The 22647-nt window shown below is 33.8% G+C and overlaps 1 protein-coding gene across 1 annotated transcript in view; it reads left to right on the forward strand.

The window, feature by feature from the left end:
- LOC135838720 (mucin-5AC-like) overlaps positions 1-19082 on the forward strand; it is a 352792-nt gene extending 333710 nt beyond the window's left edge. The window contains exon 17 of the transcript XR_010557469.1: positions 18567-19082. The gene's annotated coding sequence lies outside the window, so the exon portion shown is untranslated. The remainder of the gene's footprint in view (positions 1-18566) is intronic.
- The last annotated feature ends 3565 nt before the right edge of the window (positions 19083-22647 follow it).

The following is a 22647-nucleotide window of genomic DNA, read 5'->3' on the forward strand; positions in this document are numbered from 1 at the left end:
AATTCCGTTTTTTTTTTGTTTTTTTTTTTTTTGCTTCAGCCAATTTGTTGTGAACAAAATGACCCAATTCCCAAAACACAGTGTGTGAAATTCTGTGTCAACGTAGCCCATTGCCTTCAAAATCCATTACCACTGTTAAGGTTGTACTCTGTGGTTGAAAATTTTCTAATCGTCAATTTTTGAACAAAGTCGTACTTATTTTGAAAATATTTTCACTTCAAAAGATTAAGCGTGGAGTTCGCCCAAACATCGAAAGATACTTATAATTTTTGAAACTGAGGCAATATTTTGGAATGCTGTAGTACAACTTTGGGTCATCATTGCCAATTTTTTAAAACTGAGAAATATTGGCAAAAACTTGTCAAATATTTCCGGGGTTTTGAAGTTGGCAACAGTAGCCAAAAAATTGATAGGTACCTAGGTACCTCCGGATTCCAAAATATCTCCCTATCTAATTGCAAGCAATGATAAATTTTTGATGTTTTGGCATTATTCTTCAGTTATAGTTATTCGAGAATAAAATATGTATTTTCAAGATACAAAGCTGCCCAAAAACAGGCGTTTTTCAATTGTGTTGAGACTGACCATTTTGTTGAAAACAGATTGTATAGAGGCTAGAGAAAAAACCTTCCAACATTTCAAAAAAAAAAACAGGAATTTTATTTTGAGGACTCATATGTCCCCCCAGGGACACTTCCGGGGCTACTATTTTTTCTGTATGAATTTCAACTCACAATTGAGGTTGAGTTACAGTTATAGAAAATTTTTCATCATTCTGGACCAATTGTGCTTTTTTTTCTGAAATTGCAATTTTTCTTGAATACCTTTCCCAAAAACATCCCACATCATTGTCCGGCTTTTACAAAATAGAAAAAAAAAACTCACCCGATGGAATTTGATTGCAAATCAAGTATATGCTGATTTTCAATTTTTTGTGGTTTGAGGGATAAATACTTGCACAACAGATCAACCACTATAGCGACTGTACGAGTGTACAGTTTTCGCACCACTTATTTAAACGAACACCTTTCTTCATTACTATGCATAATGTAGATTACTATATTTATGGTACAAGAGTAACCACGCTGATCTATGCGGATAAATGTCACAATATTTATACCATTTGATAAATTAATTACCAATGAATGACTACAGCAAACTGCAACACTCTGTGTTATTTGTCCTTTACGGTAAATGTAGCCAACTCGAAGGAGCAAACGGAACCGGAGCGTTCTGCATAAATATGCAGCTCCAGTCAGCTACCACACCTACGAGATAAATTTCCAAACTAGACGCCGGCATTAATTTAACTTTTTAATAATCCACCCATCTAATAGTGCCTACTGTAGTCTATATAAGCATAAAATCAGTACAAGCTGCGAGTACATGCGTATGCACGATCTGTAAGACTTGAGTGGAGGTTGAACTTGTACACATAAGAGCGCTGAATTCGATCCGATCCGATCAAAGAGAATAAATGAAACGTTCCTACTCCGATGATGTTGTCATTTCCATGGCATCGAGTCATTCGTCGGGATATTTGATAGGTTGAAAAAACAAGCCAAGGGCTAGTTTTTTTTTCAGTCTCGTTTCTCTGTGTGTCACAAAACACGGCGAATTTTCCCCAAAATAATTTTCCAACCGAAGGAATACTCTACGTCGATCGTTGAGTAAAAAACAAAAAACCAAAGTCGGCTCTTTGAAATCGTACTTACAATGTATACACCAACGACACACCCTACAACCTTTTTTTTTTTTATTCCTATACTCTCTGGACTCTCGACAGTTTCTCTCCCTATTTTTGCGACGTATAAAGTTTTTCTAAAACAGACGTCTCTCTCTCTCTCTCTCTTACGCTTTTATGCATATACCGCTGGTTTTTGCAAAAAGCAAATTTCAAACAAGACACTTCGACTGAGCTATTGTACGATAGTTTACCCCTTCTTGGTAAGTACAACTGTACAAGTCGGTTTAGACCTTCATTATTTTTATGCACGTTGATTTGAACGTGCGTATGTGATGAATTAAATTCCCGATCTCGCTTATTTGTCGTTATACAAGAATTAGGTACTTCTGCATCTCCTATTGCTGCTTCTGGTACAGCACAAGTCCTCTAAATACCATCTTTCGTGCCGCATTTTCCCCTTATATATTCTCGAACAAGACGAGGTGTTAATATCAATCTGAATAATGTGCTATAAGCCAGTACACTATATTCAATGGTATTCTATATACAAGAGGGTTTCACATCGCAGAAGGGAAGATGGTGATGTAATTATTTTACTAGAGCTGTATTAGGTGTGGATTTCAGCCAGAAGTGCGTGAATTAAAGTGTATACCTACTGTTGGAGTGGTGAATAGAGAATCTGAAGGACAATGAACTTGAAAACACTTTGCTCCCAGTTTGTATATTACGCGATGGTGTATTTTCCATGGTTTATCATCCATATGCAGTGGGATAGGTCGTGGTTTTGTGCAAATTTCCCTGTGAGGCAGATCGAATTACACTGAAAGATGAAAGTGTTTGAAAAGTTTCCATTTTCTTATCGATCGACCTGTGAAAAGTCTGTTTGGAGGAGAATAAGTAGGTACCTACTTTTACAAGGGTAGAAAAGCTATGGAAAAGAAAAATGAAATCATTTTTTTTTCTATTAAAGTTGGAGACAAATCGAATAAGTATAAAAATATTTGATGTCATAAAGGGGTATAAATTTTTAAAATTCTTATTTTAATAATAATAGTGAATGTTTTCGAATGGCCCCTCGTATAAGTGATTCGCAAGAATTCGCGAAAAATCTAAATATTATGCTTTTTATATTTCTATAGGTACTCAGATTTTTCCTCTGCAAAAATAAATGTAAGAATGTGACCGTTTGTCATCAAGTAACTACAATAGTATATGCTGTGAAAACTTTGAATTATGTAGTGCAGTTCTGGGTACCCACTACCCGCTCATGATTGAATGTTTTTGAGCAAATTGATGATGAGTATATTTTTCAGAATAAATAATAATGAAATGAACTTTTGCGAGTTCGAATACCGTCGAAAAATTGCCCCCATCGTTCAATCGTGAATGAGCCTTCAATTTTTCAGAAAAAGACAAAAATTAATTTTTCCAGAAATCGTTAAAATCTGCTATAAAACGACAACAATAAAATTTTAAAGCTTTTTTTTCTTTATTCAGGCAAAAAATTGTGATTATTTTGAAAAAAAAATCATTGTTTCGAAATTATTTTTATTGGGTAAGGTGACTTTGGGAACCCTTTGACTTTGGAATCTTCGATCGGAACGAAACTTTCATTCCTAGATTTTTAGCTACTCAACTTGAACTGAAACAAAACAGTGAAGAATGCATAGCAAAAAAAAACTAAAGAACGGATAATGCATTTTTTAAATAATTTTTGCAATGTGCAATCGATTTTGAGTTCATTTTCTTGGATTTTTTTTTTCTAAATCATTCCATATTATGGACTCATATTTTTTTTTCTTTGAAAATCAACAAATTCTTAAAAAGAAATCACCAAAAAATAAATTGATGATGAATCATCGTTAAATTTTTACCAGTCGAACTAGGTTAATTACACCATAAATTAATCCATATTATTCGATTAATTCCGAACTTACAGACGAAAAGGTTTGCCTCATTCCATTTTTGGGTACCTACAAATTGAGAAGGGACGCTGTGAGCTTTTGCGAAGAACAAGCTGAGTGGAATATTTTACTGAATTTTTTAAAAGTTTGCTTCATAAGGGAAATCGTTGAATATTTTCTAAAACTGGTCGTTCTGAGAGAAAACCACATCCTTCAGGATGGTCTCTTTTAAGTAAGCATGAATTGAACTTTGTTTGATCCTGTCTTGAAAAATTCAAACCATTGAATGTTACTTGGAGAGCAAGATGTTCATGTTCTCTGATCCTCTTCCCTATTCAGTGAGAAATTTTGTACATGAAAGTGTAATCTGAAAGTGCATTTCCTCCTCTTTGAAATCAAAACTGCATCCTAAGAAAAAATTCGGCTGAAAAAGCATGACAGGTTACTGATTAGTGGGTACTGGGTAGGGGCACTATTAATTAAATTTTTCCTTTGGTGAGATTGTTTTGCAACGAAAGTTGGGTAGGTACCTGAAAACTCGCGTATAACAACAAATTCGACGCATTTATTAGCCCACAAAGAAAAGTTCAATTCGGGATATGAATAATCTGAAACATGAAAACAGCTTGAATTTTGAAGCTACACCGTCGCAGAGAGTTGGTTTATAGGATATTACTCGTATTTGCGAATCACTGTTCAGTGTTGGCGTTGGAGAAAAAGGCTCGGTGTCCTTTCGATTTAGAAAATATGTAATCCAATTTCCTGCGCCAGATGCTGCATCATCCTGAATAAACAAAGATATACGAATTTAATAGGAAATATATTAGTCGTTGTGTATTTCATTTCAGAAGTCCATTTCCAAGTCGGCTTAAGAAATAATAAATTCTGATCCGCATAAAGTTTCATAATATAATAAAAACGGGTCACCATTTCTCATTACAAAACAACGAGATTTGTAAAATAACGTTTTTCGACGCTCTAAAAACTCTCTCGCTTATCCCTGTCTTCCTCGCATATCCGTCCCGTGGTCGTTTGTCGTTTCAAGGCTGCGATGTAACGATTCGTTGTGTTTTCCTTTACTGGGAAATTCTCTCATCTTTTTTTTTTCATTTCATTTTTCACGCATTTCCTGTTCGTTTCGTTGTTGTCATTTTTGATGAAACCGAAATGTACGAATTAAAACTTGAAAGTCGCGTATCCTAATTTTATAGTTATAATAGGTAATACAGCATTCCAAGCATTCGTGTGTTTATTGGATTCAAATTATGGCGGATTTTTTCCCTATGCTTAAGTACGAATGTGTGTCGTTGGTACGCCAAGATATTCGTAGTTTCCGCTAAAGTGTGCTTTATACGGTGTTACCTTGTGCGGAAGATTATCGTGCATTGTCGAACAAAGACCATTGTAATCATTTGCACATTAACATTTTTTTATGTACTGAAAAATATTGCGGCTTTTAGGTCATTTATTGAAATTTTATGCAATGCACGACCATGTAACCGAGGTACATTACTGGTGTTAATCCTCTCTACCTTGCCTCTTTCTTCTTCGGCCAGGTTTTTCTCATGAAATCGCCGATTCTTCGCACGAATGCGCTGGTACCTCTATATCGTACATAGTATAAGATTGGTACTTAGTGGCTAAATCCGTATTAAATGGATATTCTCAAAATGTACAATTGATGGGTATCCAGATTTCTCTTCATATGATGTTAAATTAATGCATATGAAGTTGAAAAGAAAGCATAAGGTGCAAAAAATGCAAACAAATAAAATTGCAAATGAGTCACGATGAGAGAAGGCTGTTAAAAGTAAGCTACTATACATTATTGTTTGCTGCGGACAAAATATGTGTTTATTATAGCATTTGAAATACATTTTAAAAAGACCAAATAATTTTTTGCACGAAAAAGTTGATTTCTGAGCAAAAAGTAGAACTGCAAAAGTATAGGTTACACAGAATATGTATCTATGCATATAACCATTAGGGTGTCCCTTAAAAAAAAGTTTTGAATTTTTTGCGGGACCCCCCCTAGTTTGGTTCGTATACATGAGAAAATGATGCCCAAAAATTTTTAGCCCAATTGGATTATATTAACCTGCCCCGCATCGCCCCTCTTTGTTGAAAAAAGGAGCGCGCCGGAGCTCCGCATTACTCCACCATGGCGCGTGGCACACGAAACGTAACGTACGGAGGTTTATACGCGCCAACATCTTTCCACTTCCTATTGTATTTTTTGGTGCTTTTAGGCCTCCGAACTTTTGTTCATAATTCCACAGTGTCTCCCCATCACCTGTGCTTGTTCATTATGCACATTCTTGCATTTAATGCACTTTTTTGGAACTGATACTACTACATAATTATAATAAGTTGTGCCTTCATGTGATTTTGAAGAACGTGATGCATTTTGAAGAGTAATTTACGAAATTATTGAAGCCTTTTAGTGCCCATACGAGTAGATAGTTTGAATTTTTCCGCTTTCCTGCCCGCCGCCGCCCCCCCCCCCCCACTCCGCCCATCAGGAAAACAAAAATTGGAAGTCGCAATTTCAAGGAACTTTTTTTATACAATCAAGATTTTGTTATTCTCAATAATAATGATTACATTATGTACTTGGATAAAGAAGAAAGACCAAAATATTTCAACACAAAAAAATGGGTTTTGAAAAATTGTTCAATCGCAATTATTTTTCATGAAAATAAAAATAAAAGTTTTTAAAAATTGTTTTTTTTAATTTTTACATTTTCTTTTTGAAAAAAATTAGCAACTGGAAAAAGTATTTCTAAAAAAAAACGCAATAAAAGAAAAAAACGCGAAAAATAGTTTCCCTGAAATTATCTTGCCCAAAAATGTATTTCAGAATTATACATCAAAATAAAAGTGGTTTGTTCAGAACTGATTTTGGCCGTTTCCAATCTACTTATTTTCTTCTTTTTTGATGATACAAATATGAATTTTTTGATAAATTCAAAAATGTTTTGCTTCCCTCTTTAATTAAATCGTATTCATTTCATTTCTGTATGAAACTCTAATAATTACAGTCATGTTTAGGTTTCCAATTCATTTTTTATCAAAAAGTGCAAAATTTATTCATAAAACAGAAATCACGGGCGCTCCCTGTAGAAAATAAGTCATAGTTTTTACTGTAGAATGGTACATTGTTCATCAGAGACATGGAGGAGTTATCAACAAAAGTTCCAAAGCGTACAAGCACCAACAAAAACAATAAGAAGTAGAAAGATGTTGGTGCCTATCAACCCCCGTACGTTACGTTTCGTGTGCCACGCGCCGTGGCCGAGCAATGCGGAGCTCGGGCGCGCTCCTTTTTTCAACAAAGAGTGGCGATGCGGGGCAGGTTAATATAATCCAATTGAGCTGAAAATTTTTGGGCATTATTTTCTCATGTATACGAACCAACTCAGGGGGGGTCCCGCAAAAAATTCGAATTTTTTTTTTTCACCAAGTATAAATAAGGGACACCCTAATAACCATAATATGTATTACGATTTGCTATACTTATTCTTTTCATCTTTAAACTTTAAAAACATTTTTTGAACTCAATTTCAATTTGAAAAATCAGTCATCTATCGAGAAGCGAAAAATCAATTTTTAAATTGATGCTAAATGTACGAGGTAATTTTAATCATGTCATGAAGATTTTTTTAAAGAAAAGTTCAGAAGAATGAAGTATTAAAGCAACAAATGAGCAAACAGCAAATGCTAAAATTCTCTTGTAATCAGCGAAATCTTCCGGTTTCAATTGTTAATTCTTGTGGAGTCTGCGTTGCGTTGTCTCATATATTTTTTAAATTTTCGTCTTTACTGTTTGGAAAATTTGTGATGATTGCATCACAGTTTATTTACGAAAGATAGATTTCGAATAAAAAAACCATTATTTTGAGAACTCTTGATCCTAAAAAAATGATGAAATTTAGAACAGGAACATTTGAATTTTTTTCAATATTTTTCCATTGGTCAAAATTGTAGATAATTACCTAAAGTAGTCAAGATAATGCCCAATATGCGCCAACCAAAGTTGTAGCTGCTGAAGTTTATTTTCAAACTTCCCAGAGCAATTCAAAAATTTCAGGAGAAAATTGAAAACTTACCAGAGAATCTAAAAATGGTCTGAAGCGTTATTTATGCTCACAATGTTTAGTTCTGTTTCAAAAAAAAAAAAATATTTTCTACAGAAGCTGACTAAAAAAATTTCGAACCAAACTCTGCTAAATCAAAAGAGCATGAAAAAATTCATCACCAACCAAGATTTCAGGTGCCTCAGTGTATTATTGGAAAATTTTTGAAAATCAAATTTGGGTCATGAATGCAAAAAAATCAAAATTTTACTAAATTGATCTAGAAAGTTGATGTTTGGTTTGTAACCATTTTTATCAGCTCTCCCAAATCAATTGTGAATGGTTTCAAACCATTACAAGAATTTCTGGAGTTTCCGGTAGATTTAAGAAAGTTGAAGTTCCCCTTGAAAATATGGAATTTTCAAAATGTGACTAGAACCTTCAATCAACTCAGATTGCTGAAATTAAAGTAGGTAGCAGGGACTGAAAGCTTCAAAATGAAACTTGACTTTCGGCTTCTAACTTCCAAAAGAAAAACTGAAACTTTTGGCTTTGGCTTTTGCAATTAATTTGGCTAGCTTTCAGCTAGCTTTTGGCTTTTCTAAAAGCTGAAATTTTGAATGAAAAATATTAAATTTTAGAATGAAAAATAAAATAGGTGAATTTTGATTCAATTTTTCTCGTAAAGGAATGAAAATTTCATATTTTTAGAATGATAAATTGATACTTCGGAGCATCGAAGCCCAATTTCTCAATTTATTAATTTAGAAAATTTCATGCCGTCACAACGTCAGCTTGAATAATAACCCATTTTCTTTGAATGGCAAGAGATAACAATAAACAAACTGTGTCTAGCTTGGGTACCGGAGAATACGTTGCACTTATTTCATGCTCAACAGGATCTTGAAAACCTTTGACCGCCAATCTAGCCTTATAAATCGTTTGGCCGCTGGTATTATGTACAAATACTCTGAATTCTACAAGAAATTATGGTCGTTGATCACCACAAGGTTCAAAAACTATCTAAACCACAGACACAATGCAAGTAATGGATGAAAATTGTGAAAAGAACAAAAAACAAAAATATTGTTATATGCGATTATTTGATGTGTGATTATTTGATTAATCGTCCCTTGATTATCAGGAACAAAAATCGCATTTCAATTATAATCACTAATCAGGCACAACACTAATAACAGGCATGCTGACCCATCATTATCTTGTGAAAGAGAATTTTCTGTAAGATGAAAACTATGACATTTACAGAAATTTTACAAGAGTCCTTTATTTTGTAGGTAATGAAAAAATATGACCAAGTGTGCAAAAATCTTGAAATTTTATGCAGTAGAACATCAGACATTTAAAAGAATGAGAAAACATAAAAATTTTCATTATTTTTTTTATTTTTTCAAAATTTTAAGTTCTACTGCATGAAATTTCAAGATTTTTGCACAGTTGGTCATACTTTTTTCATTCTTTACAAAAAAGGACTCTTTTACATTTCTGTAAATGTCAATAGTTTTTGACTTGAACTTATAGAAAATTCACTGCCATTAGAAAGTGGTGAACCAGCATACCCCTGTGATGTTGCCCTACCTGAGGCATGTGAGACAATTTCTTTCTATTTTCATTAGCCTTGGCATTATTGTACGAGTAGCTTCTTTAAATATTTCTCGTTCTCTAGCTTCGCTAGGCAATACTCTAAATTTAACACAAGGGCGATAACCCACTTCTTTGAAACTTTAATCAGCATTTCTAGCACTATAATTTGATTTGTCAATCCAGGGATGCTAAATTCTAAAACAATTATCACTTCTGACACATATGGTATGACATACCAATAATTTGTCCTTTTTGAATTTCTTTCACTTGTGAAAATTGACACCAATTATTTGTATTGGCATGAGCTTGTGCATATCTCCAAGCACCAGATCAAGTGCCCCAATTTACCCCTGTGCACCTTACACATTGTGATGGTATGTGACCAAAATAAGAATCCTTCGATGATTTCAGTATTTAAAAAAGTAACGTTTGCTTACAAATAATTACTCCATTTCTGATGAGGTTATTGAAGTTGATGTCAATTTAGTAGTCCTGAGTTTCTTCATGAAAAACCGGTTTCTGTTTTTAGGACCACTCACTGAATTATAACAACTCTCTAAATTTAAAACATTGAAATTTCACTGCTTAGCAGTCACGACATTTCGCCTTTTTAAAAGCAGTACTTAGTTTTTTTTGCTGCAAAACAGTGAAAAATCTACTGAATTAGTCAGTAAAAAAATCATTTTGACTGACAAATTTAGTAGATTTTCTATTGTTTTGCAGTTAAAAACTACTGCTTTTAAAAAGGCAAAATGTTGTCCCTGCTAAGCAGTGAAATTTCACTGTTTCAAATTTAGAGAGAAACGAATCATTTGACACATCGAGCGAAAAACTCCATATAAGTTCTGTATTCAATAAAATCCTCTTACAATTGCAACATCCAACAGAAAATCCGACTAAAAAACCGCCATATAAATATTCATCGCTGTATGTTGCCCTGCAGACTGAACTCTGAAAGCAGAAAAAAAAATGAAAAATTAATTTTCACCGCACAAAAAATGACCACGAGTCATACAGTAAGTGCACAACTGTCAACCAGCATCCAGTATTTGCCTGCGTGATTGTAACACGGCGACACCAGCCCCATAAATATAACCATGCTCGCCGTACCTAACCCATCCTGCACTCCACGTAGGTACCTATAATATACTTTTTCTCTCTACTATACCACCGAGCGAATGCAAAAATATACGACTTTCAAAGACAGAGAGAGAAGAATATGCAGTGCACACTGCACAGCAGCGACTGTAGCGTATGTTTAATTAAAATGCTATATAATGAAGACGCAGTACCCGGCCGGTACAAGCGCATCGAAAACCTTAGGTACAGCTACAGCAGCAGCTTTAAGATAGTTACCGGTAGCTTCTTCGAACGTGTATACCAACTCGCGGTAATAATTTTTGATTATGTCATCGTTTACATGGTTTCTATATAATTACACGCCATCACAATAATTCCATACCTATATGTACGTGGAAAAAGACACCAGAGTGTGAGAGGGGTAGCAGAGCATCATCTATGCAATAACCATACGCACGTGTCCTCCTATTCTACAAACATGGCGTGTTTTTATAGGTGTGCGTCGTCCTTTTTTTTTTTTTTGTAATCCCTGTTTTTTTACCTTTTATTCCGTTTTACTGCCGGGTCGGCGAGCAGATGAAATAAAATGCCAAAGGGTTACATTTATAATAAGATTTTAGAAAAACAAATCGTTTTTAAAAGACGCCTTTCACGAAGGTGACAGGTAATGAATAATTTTATAGGCATCGGTAGTTTGAGTAATAGAAGGCAGACGATGATGAGTTACGAGGACAACGCGCGCACCTTAAAAAAATGAGAAAATCTGAAGGGATTTATAAATCAAAATAATGGCCACTATACCGTTTTCCATACAATATAAATAAATCACCACCAATTTACATTGCTTTTCCAACTAAGTAAGTAAAATACCTATCTCTCGAACGCGGTAATTTCCTAAGTTAATTTGTTCTCTTTGAACTCATCTCTGCGCGTACTACAAAATATCTACCTACGTTGTTACCTCGTCGTCTATACCTTTTCGAGGAAGCGAAATAAAAAAAGTACAGGGAAAGGAAAAAAAAGCACACCAAGAATGCTTCATCCCTTGAAAGCGAATCTAGATACCTAATATTCTTTTAAATTGATGTAAACTTGGTCGTATCGTAGGTACTTTGCTTTTGTATTAATGCATCAAGTAAAATTAATCGTACTCTCGAACGAAATTATTCTCTTTTGAGTAGCTCGATAAAAGATACCTCTACTTTGAGCCGATTTCAAATATAATTACATTAAATCGTATAATTTTCCTATGCAGTACTTACTTCTTACCCACCTCACCTACCTATATAAGTATTACAAAACAGGTGCAGCTTTTTACAATCATTTCCAATTTCTGCACAGAACAAAAAAAAAAGAAAAGAAAAAAATTAAATAAGACACTTCACGCTACATCGAATTGCTAAAGTTCTACCTCTTATTGTTCGGTTTTCGCTACATAAAATGTACTTTAAAGTATAAAAGAGTGTATTTCTTGATTTTGCCAGTCGCTTCCAACTTTTTTCAACATTCGAAAAGTTTCACGCAGTTCTAAATTGAAAATACCCTTTGCTGACAATCATCGATTTTTCCTTTAATTGGAAATATACGTAAGAGTATAAAGAACACGGTGTAGGTACTCTAAGTCGATAATTTGGCGCGTTAATTTAATCGTTTAATTGCTCGAGTTTATTATATCTGCACTTATATAGGCTTTGCCTACTCGTCTGGCATGTGTGTTTGATGGAAAATTCCCTTAACGAGAGTTCCATCTTGATGAACGTTTACTAAAATTGTTTCCATTTAGTCTTCGTTGATTAGTGCGGGTGTTTTCCGCGACCGATTGCATTATTAATGAGAAACTGGTGTTAATAAAATATAAGTGAAAAAAGTTCTTGACACTTGAGAATTAGTTCAAAAAAAAAAAAGTTAATTCGAGTAGTCTAGGGGAATAATCCACTGAGGGTGGCAAAAAGCTTTCAGTTTTGAAACGAAAATGTTTTCCTACTGATAAGATTGGTACTATTCATTTTGAATTTGATCCCGAGTTCTGAAAGAAAGGCGAAAAGATCAAAAATCTATACATGATTAGCAAACAGCAAAAATTCTCTTGCAATCAGCGAATAGCAGTTGATATAATTATTTAGCTTGTCAGATATAAAAATTAAACTTGAGTCTTGAAAACAAAAGGAAAAAGTTCAAAAAATTTACAAGTGATGAGCAAAAAGCAATTGATAGCTCGTCTCGTTAAACGTCCTGTCTTCTCGAACACCAACAAAAGATGGACAATAAAACCTCACTTTATTCAGGATTCAAGAACAAATCCTTCAATAGGGGTGATCTTAACCGGTGGAAAAATAAAAAAAAATCGAATGAATATATCCAGAAGGACATGATCGTGTAAAATTTCAAGTATTTTAAGTACTGCATTTTTTTTCAATTATTGGCCAATTTTTGAAAAATTCAAATCTGCTTGTTTTTTATTAAATCGAATAAAGAAAATTATATTTCAAGATTTATTTTTGTAATCCGGCTTAATACCCGTTAATAAAGTTTTTTTAAACAAGAGCTCTCAAATCAATTTATGAGGGTTTTTGGGAACCTTCAAAGAATTTTTGGTTTTTCGAATTTTCAAGGAATTCCAATGAAAAAACCAAAATCGTAGTATGAGTACGAAGTAAGTCTAGGTATTCCTTAACTTATAGAAGACTAAGAGAGATACCCCAATTGGCAAACAAATTTTTAACCGCTTGAAGCTAAATCAAAAGAGCAGATACTAAATGCACTTTTATAGATTTGAGGTGATTTATTGAAATTGACGAGCCCAGAAATGCAAAAAAATTGAAATTTTGTCAAATTAATCTGGAACGCTGAAATATGTAACTTAAAGTGTTTTATTTTTGGCCTCTCAAATTGATTGAAAACGGGTTAGAACCAGTTTGAATAGTTTTGGAGCTTTCAGCTATTTTTTTGAAATTCCCATAAAGGTGTATCCAGTGAATTTTGAAGACTAAATATTGTCCTTTATATCCTAATTTCAACATTCTGAAGTGATTGGAAGGGTTTTCAAGCCGTTTTGAACCCTCCAACTGTATATTATTTTGAAAATTTAAATTTTTAAATAGTGTCGTAAAAACTATCTAAATCAACTTTAGTACCTACATTTAATCGAGATTGCTGCTTATTTGTGATCCAATTTACTGATTGGATACTATTTTTCCAAAGCTGGTTAAATTTTCAATTATGTTAGGGTAGATATAAAATAGATTTTAGCTTCCCAACTTCATTGGCTAAATTTTTGTGGAAAATTTTCAAAAATCTTCTGGTCGAGGCTCCAGAACTTTTAAAAACGATTCGTACCTAATTGTTTCAAATTGATCCTGCGTCAAATATAGGATACACATCCTACCAAATTCATCTTTTTATGCTTAATTTGATAACATTTTGATTTTTTCATGTTTTTCACTCAAATTTGATTTCATAAATTTTCCAAAAATCGAAAAATGTATCTACTTCAGCTCTTGAAATTTCAGCTACCTATGGATTTTTACTGTCGGTTGGAAATTTTTCTTTTGTTAGCACTTTTTTGTTCAAATTTTCTGAAAATGACGAGAAATTTATTTTCAAGTTGTTTTAACCATACCTACGTCCAAATACAACCGTTCTTTCATTTTTAGAACAGCAGTAAGTTTGATGTTATTTAATTCTTGCGAAGTGTTTACTATATCTGGTATTTGACTCTTCAAAAATACGCTTGAAAATTCTTGAAATCAATCAGTTAGAATTGGAAGTATGATTTTTTTTTAAGTTGAAGCAGGGCTTATTTTACCAGATAGGCTATAAGTTGCTTGGGTTCAGCTTGAAAAAGCACAGCTGTCCGATTTTTGGAGTTTCCCAATTGCATTTTGAATGAAAACTACGACTAGAACTTGGGTGACATTTTTATTGTGATTGATTTTCATCTCCGAGCAGTATTCTAAAATGATCTAATCAGTGCAGGCAGAAGCATTTTTTTTACCTAGTTGAAAATTTTTCTATGTGCACCAACTAAAAAGAACCACATAGTTTTTAAGATTTAAGGAAGAAAGTTGATTTTTCAAGGGTCTGTCAACTTCTAAAATATTGCAAACAGGACAAACGTTGATATACCATTGATGCAGAATTTCGAAAGGAGCCCAAAATAGTGCCCTACCTGTATTTTAGAATTTCAACTCAGCTTCGATTGATTGGAATTTTCGAAGTGCTGTAAAGCTTTCAATTTTGAAATTCGACTTAACAACCAGACTTCAAAAGCACAAGAGCGCTTTAAAAATTTCAATAGTTTCTTCAGTTTTAAAGCCGGACTAAAATTGACAAGAATCTTCTTTGTACTTTTTTCAAAGTTTTGCGATAGGGTGTCTGGTAAGTGGATGTCAAAACTTCAGATTTGGATATAACCGGGTACGACTTGAAAAAAAAACGTTAGATATAAGGACAAGTTGCCCATCATTAAAATTTAAAGGGCAACAGAGCTTTGAAAAAAAATCGAGAAAAACGTACTTTTGACCTTGGGAATCGGTAGTACTTTGAAAAATGAACAATTATTGTCCTTATGAATTTTTGTTCAACTTTGAAATTGAAGGGGCCAGAAATATATTTTGTTTCTTTTAAAACACTTTATTTTAAAATATTTCAATTTCAAAGTTGAACAAAAATTTATAATGACAAAAATTGTTCATTTTCCAAATTACTACCCATTCCCAAGGTCAAAAATACGTTTTTCTCATTTTTTTTCAAAGCTGTGATGCCCCTTAAATTTTAAAGATAGGCAATTTGCCCATACAATGTTTTTTCTCAAGTAGTACACCCGGTTATATCCAAATCTGAAATCTGAAGTTTTGACATCCACTCACCAGACACCCAAGTTCGCAAACCAATTTCACACTGTACATCGCATGAGTCTGTCGTTGTATTACTCAGCGATTGATTCGAAACCTTGAATAAAATACTCGATAAGTACTCGTACGTTGATTTTTCAAAAAAAAAAAAAAAATTCATTTTAATTCGAAAAATCATTTCACTTATTCAAATTTCAATTTTGAATATCCGATTAACAAAACAGCCGAGGAGATGATATACTCCTATTCGCCTGTTACCTGGTGTAATAAGAAAAATGAACATCCTGATTTGGCGAACACCCCGTACATTGGTCGAGTATCTAGTAAGTCACGTGAAAAACAAACGTTTTTTCATTTTCACTCACTCAAGAGTCAATAACCTCATTTCACCCTCAAATAGGTATTTCATTTTAATGCACATTGGTTGATAGCAGTAGCACAGACAGAAACGATGGAACGCAAAGCAATACGTGAAAATAACGATACGAAAGTAAGAGGGCGCGTCAAAGCTATATTTTTTTAATTCGATATGACATAAATTAAGACTAATCTATCATCGAATGTATTTGGATTTCCTCTTCGCCTCCTTTCTCAAAATGTCGAAGCTTTCGTTTTTTTCACTTCAGGAATCAGGAAGTAAACTGAGGGAATAAGGGATCATATTTCTCTTGGGTTATCCAAACTCGTCGAGTCAATTTAAGTAGTTAATATAGGTGGTAATATTATCGTAGGAGTATATCGAAGCCAAAGTTTTTTTCCCTTTTCACGAACAGAGATGATTTGTGAATTCACGAGGGCAGAAAAAATATTGACACTGCGAGCAAAATACGTAGGCCTGAGTACCTAAACTTTACACTTTGTTGTCGACTCACACCATTCATCGGTGCACTATTAAGACATTCACGATCGAGAAGTAAAAAAATTACACAACATGGTAGGATGTCTACTACTTGTGGGTAGGTGTATCTATTGAGAGAAAAAAAAAGTTTTACAAAAAAAAAAACTCTCATGGTATCTCAGGTGCGATAGAGTTGGCGATAACATCGATTTTTATCTCATAAACTACAAGAAAGGGTACCGCGTCGAATACGAATGTGGAAGGCAAGAAGCTCCCGATACAATTTCACGACCCGAACCAAAGATGATCCGAAGGAGTTATAAGCGAATTGCGTTCCGATAAGATATAAAAACTGTAACGGAATTCGTTAACCTCGCATAAATAACGCGCAAGTTCGATACATAAATAACTCGCGAGTCATATAAATGATATGTAAGTACGATTGCCTTGTGCTATGGCTGTGGCAATGCTAACTTAATGTTTTGTTTTTATGTTGCCGTTAGAAAATAATGTAAAACTCCACACCGGGGGAACCAATGGCAGGATCCCGCTGACAGGCCGTATACACCAAATAATGGTACGCTTATGAAGATTTGGTTGGCTGGTCGCAACGGGGTGTACGATTATGTCTTTCGACTTTGTAAACAAACCAACAGTATAAGTTCGCCTAATATTTGATTATGTGCCGTTAAATTAATTGATTATGATTAAAGTATTAGAAAATTTCTGATATCACGCTACGAAATGAAGACGTGTAACCAGAGATAAAACAAATAATCGCGTCTCTCTTTCACGACGACCACGAAAAATACCTCGAAAAATCAACATCTTAGGCGAGGTTTCACCTATTTGTGGGCATGTTCGATTGAAATATTACCAAGTCGTAGTAAAAACGTCAAACAATACTAGCTCTCGTATGTTGATCTGTTCTACTCATGAGAGCCTTCAAAAAGTGGTGTCGAATTTTTATTACAGAAATTTTGTTTCAATTTTCATTTATGTACCATTCTGAAGCTGCCAAAGACAACCTTTTGCGAGATTCGGTTGAAAAATTTGAAAAAAATATTCGATCCATGAATTCAGAAATATGTTGGAAATTGCAGATTTCCATCTTGGTTGGATCAAATTCTGATGTTATTCATGGGCCAAGTAGAGGTTCCCAAAATTTTCCAAAATTTTTTGAAAAAATAAAATTTATACTATAAAACTTGACGTAGGTGGCATCTCAAAGTTTTTGAATTATTGTTGGGAAATTTGCTAAAAATTATTTTTGAATGCTTAAAAATTTTCTTTAAGTGATTTTCTCATGATTTCAACTTTACTAAAATTTTAAAAATAGGCAGGTACATATAAAGTTTATTTTAATGATTGTTGACTTGAAGCCAAAATATGTAGTTTCAAATTGTTTCGAATTATGATTCAATTGATTCGTCATCGTTAGTAAAAAAGCGTCCATGATTCTCTAAAAAGAAATATTACCACATGCCTAAATATTCTACATAGCAATTTTTGATTTTAAATTACACGTACGAGTCGCCCAATACACCAAGATACGAGTATGTGCTCCCGGAGGAAACATTTTCACAGACACGTGCTGCATCTGCTCTGCCTAGATTCTTTGAGCATCAAGGTAGCAATTGCACCTCTCACCTCTGATATGATAATCTGGTTCAAAGAGCTCGGGGGAGTTTTCGTGCAATATTCGTGCTCGAAAATCTTCAAAATATAGTGTTTTCGTATCTGGAAATTTAGTAAAACGATGTCATTATAATTAATGACGATGAACATCGCGTCGGTGTATCGCGTCCATGGATCAAAAACGAACGAGTTTCCCCAGCCTTTATAAGGATATGCATTATAAATCCAGCAATTATGTACTTACTCTGGTGCTTACATTACACATACTCATTCGCCTTGTAATCCTCGAATCTGGAATCTTAACATCGATATCAAAAAATGGTTTTATTCACGCTTGATTTATTCAAATTAATTTCATAATCCTTTATTTATAAACTAGTATACAACGCACTCTAGTTCATCGCAGCTTGGGTCTGTGTTGTTTGTTTGAAATTCGGCGCTCCTCGCAGTAAGTAGATACATGTGAGGTGAGTTTTCTCTCGACTGAAGCCACAACACATCTATCATAATATTGTCCCAATTACGAAAGTATCAATTTAAATATTATAGTAAGTTTATTTATATGTAATATACATGCCTTCGATTGGCAGAAAGGAATTTCCCATATTCTTGATACGAATAAACGACGCAGCTCGACGTATCGCGTCAGCCACGTATTTAAATAAGAACACAAATTTACATCGAATTCAGTGACATTGTATCCCCATAAATGTTGAAACAACTTTTAAAAATGGTCTTAATTTGATAGATGGCTACCTATACTACAAACGGAAAACATTTCGACTGATTATATTAATGTCTTGTAATTTTATGATTAATAACGTAGAACCGACCACGTCTTTCATTTCATACCAGTATAGTTACTTTTTTTGGTCTTTTTTTTCATAGGTCCGGCCAATTGTAAGGTCGTTCTTGGTGGACAATATTTTGGAATCGTTGTGGCATTCTATCATGATTTTTGCCAGACGAGCAGTGTTCAGCAGTCCATTTGAAGAAGAATATGCTGACTTGTGATTGTGAAGAGAGTCAACAGGGTGTCTACCAGGTCGCTATAGCGTTAAAAGTCGCGAAAAGTCGCGATTTTGAAAATAGGGCGCTAAAGTCGCGAAAAGGTCGCGATTTTCGCCAAAAATACCAAAAAGTCGCTATAAATTGTCCAAACTTCAAATTGGGTGTGAGAACTGTTGAAAAAAAAACATTTTTTCGTTGGAAATTTTTTTTTTGGGGGGGGGGAGGTACTTTTAACTGAAAAAAAGTCGCTAAAAGTCGCGAAAAAAAGTCGCGAAAAGTCGCTATTTTTGAAAATTAAATTTTGGTAGACACCCTGGTCAATGTACAGTTCACTTATACTAAGACACTCTGTATTCTAAAAAATCAGTGCAAAACATGAAATTAAGTATTCAATTTTTTGCCTTTGATGTTTTGTTGTTGTAGCTTTGTTCTTTTTTTTTTTTCGATAAACTAAGCAGAGTCGCAGGGCCACCTAACCCACAATGTTTTCACAAGTAAGATTTTTGTGTTTTCCGGTTGCTTAAGACCAAAACTACCAGAAACTGCAAAAATCTCATTTTTGAAAAAGATTTTGGTTACGTAATTCTACTCATTGTCAGTCTAATGGTTAATTCATCGAAAGTACAAGAATATTTACTATCTGTACCTATTCGCCTTTCATTTCATTGATAGGATGTTTGTCTGTACTACAGGGATGAAAAGCCTTAAAATGAAACTTCAGCTTTTGGCTTTTAGCTTTTAGCTTGAAATTTCAAAATTAAAACTTTCGGCTTCCAATGGCTTTTCCTCATATTTTCAATTTAACAGCTTTCAGCTACTTATATTTCATTAAGCTTTTAGCTTTAAAATTTTGCTTTAAATTTGACTTCAAACTTTTAGCTGACACCATCAATTTACAAAAAAGGGAATTGAAAATTAGATCAGGTATATTGATTTCAGAATTAGTGATAGTGGAGAACATTCATTACTAGAATTTTTTCTTTTTTTTTTCATTTCATTAAATCGCATTAAAATAAAATTGAATCAAATTTTTTTCATTTTTTTGTTTTTTTCTAAAATTTAAAGAATTCAATTCTGCAAAAAAGCTTTTGAAAAAGACCAAATAAAAGTGGAACTTTTGGCTGAAAAAAATGAAACTTCCGAACTTTTAGCTTTTGGCTTGATGCAAAAATCTGCTCGGCTTTCAGCTTTCGGCTTTAAGCTTTCGGCTAACTTTTCATCCCTGATTTACTAGGTATTTTTATTTTCCAAGTTGTTATTCTTCGTATGTTAAGAATCCTTAACAGTTTTTCTATATACCTATGTAAGGTCCTTAGCAGGTGTTGTACTTCTGAAATTTTAGATTTTGGAGATGAAAAACGATACTTTATCGCTAGAACTTTATAATGGAAAATTTTTTTGAAAAAAAAAACACTGTTGCAGGCAGATTTTAAATATCACGATAATATACGATGTTCGATTCAAACACTTCGAAAGCAGAATTTGCAGTGATTCACACCACGTCGATTTCACCAACGTGGATTTTAAAAGTGAAGAAAACCCGAAAAATCGAAAAATTTGGTGCATTGGTACGGAGCGAACCTTTACTCACTCACCCAATTTCATGGCGTGATCAAAAAATGCTCATGATGGAGCTAAAAGTATGAAACCCCTGTTTTTTGAAGCCACCTTTCAATGCCCCAGGGTATGGCTACTTATTCTACAAGTGTGAATGTGGATCGTGAGAAGAAAGATGTCAAATGATTTTGGCCAAATTCAGTAAAGCCTTGAAATGGTCCAGTTCCAAAAATAGTACTTGAGTCTAGCTGGGCCAATCCCTTCAAAATATGTATTAGACCACTTTTACGCTACCGAGCAGTTTAAAATTGGCTAATCGCTTATTTTTGGGTAAATTCTTGTTTTTAATTTTTTTTTATCTCAAAATATTCCGCATGAACTAAGATGAAACATGAAAAGACAGTCATAATTTCTGAAACTGGGTAAATACGTATCTTGGAACGCGGTGATGACAACTTTGGCCATTACTGTCAATTTCAAAAATTTGAGAAAAATAGTCAAAAACGACGAATTTTCTTGTTTTTTTGAAACCTGGCAATAACGATCAAAAAATTGGCAACATTTCCCCACTTTCAGATAGGTACCTTGTGTACCTACTACACTACCAAAAAAGATGCGATTCTACTGAGATCTGCAAGTCGTATATTGTTGAAAAGACTCGTGTTTTGGAAATGTTTTTTTTTTCGAATATTAGGTTTGCATTAATTACTAATGCTAAAATGTCGAAAGATATAATAGGTATATGATTTCTGAAACGAGGGAATATTTTGGAACACAGTGGTGACAATTTTTTGGCCAATATTTTCCCAGTTTTAAAAAAATTGAAAAAATAGTCAAAATATGTATTATCGAATTTTTTCAATTTTTGCTGGAAAATTGCTATTTCTGGGCACATTCCAAAAATTTTCCTCAGTTTCAGAAATTTTATTTTCAATTGTGTGAACTTACCCAAAATGAGTTGTACATTTTCAATTCTGCAATAGATCTCTTAAAGTGGTCTTGAATTTTAATGGCACGTGCCATTACTTAGGCCTTGTACAAGGCCTAAGTAGACGTAGAATTTCTGCTAAGACAGGCCAATGCATAAAAACCATTTGCAGATCGAAAAAACTCGATTTTTCCGAAAAATGATAATGTTTTTCCTTTCGAGAATTCGTCTCCTTCGTGGATAACATTTTTTCTGGGAGAGTTTGAATTCACATCAAAATGAAGATCTCCCTCTTTTTAGTCGAAATCGTCCAATATTTTATCTTTTGCGATCCACCTTGATAGGTACCTACATATTTTGAATAGGAGTAAAATTTCAGATGCCATTGGCGAAGGATAAAGATTGAGTTGATGGGGTGAAATATTCACTCTATTGTTTTATAGACTGGATGGTTTAATTATTCACAAGTTTGTGCTATTTATGCGGCGATAGCTGGTGAAGGGAGAATTTCCCAAATTCTGTATCAATTACCCTTACCTACATCAAAAATAATAACACTAGGCAACGGCAAATTTGTGTTTGGGTTGAAAATAGTCTTAATCGATATTTTAGACCCTGAAAAAAAAACAGAGTGAGGCTTTTCAATTTGAATTGTTTTTGTGGTCAGGAGAGATGATCAAAGTTGCAAAAACGGCCGTTTTTGCCCTACTTCAAGAGTTTGTAGCGACATCAGTATTGTTTTGCAAAAGAAACCAAGGTCATTTTTGGATTCTAAGCACTTTTTTAAGTAAACTACTTTCCCCGATTTTTGATTTTTGAAGTTTCAAACGCATACCTACGGAAGATTTTTATTTGTATAATATTTTAAAACTCAAAGCGCGACGCTGGCGTTACTCCACCACGTAATCGTGGCGCAGAACTGTGTTCACCCGAAGTTCAAATTGAATTTTTCGTATTTAGAAAAATTAGTCTTATGTGCTTGAAACTTCGAAAATCAAAAATCAGGGAAATCAGTTTACCTAAAATAGTGCGTAGAATCCGAAAATGACCTTGTTTTTTTTTTGCAAAACAATACGGATGTCACTACGAACTCTTAAAGTGTGGCAAAAACGGTCATTTTTGCAACTTTGAACTATCTCTTCTCTCCTGAACACAAAACCAACTCGAATTTTACAAACTCACTTTGTATTTTGTTTTAGGGTCAGAACTATCGATTAAGCCCATTTTCAACCCAACCACACAAAAACAGTTCAAAATCGTTACCAAGTGTAATTTTTTTTCCTCTGTGTAATTTCAAAAAGTTTATTAAATTTTAGTGTTACTATAGGTGGAAAGATGTTCTCTGGCACGCGTTGATCTGTGCTTTTGACGATTGCGAGGAAGAACTTATGATCATGATACTTTCACATTATTGCTATAGCAACCTTACATTGGGTCGTATTTCGAAATAATTGTCAAGTAAGTCAAAATAAT

This window comes from Planococcus citri, chromosome 3, assembly GCF_950023065.1.
Source record: "Planococcus citri chromosome 3, ihPlaCitr1.1, whole genome shotgun sequence".
NCBI lineage: Eukaryota > Metazoa > Arthropoda > Insecta > Hemiptera > Pseudococcidae > Planococcus > Planococcus citri.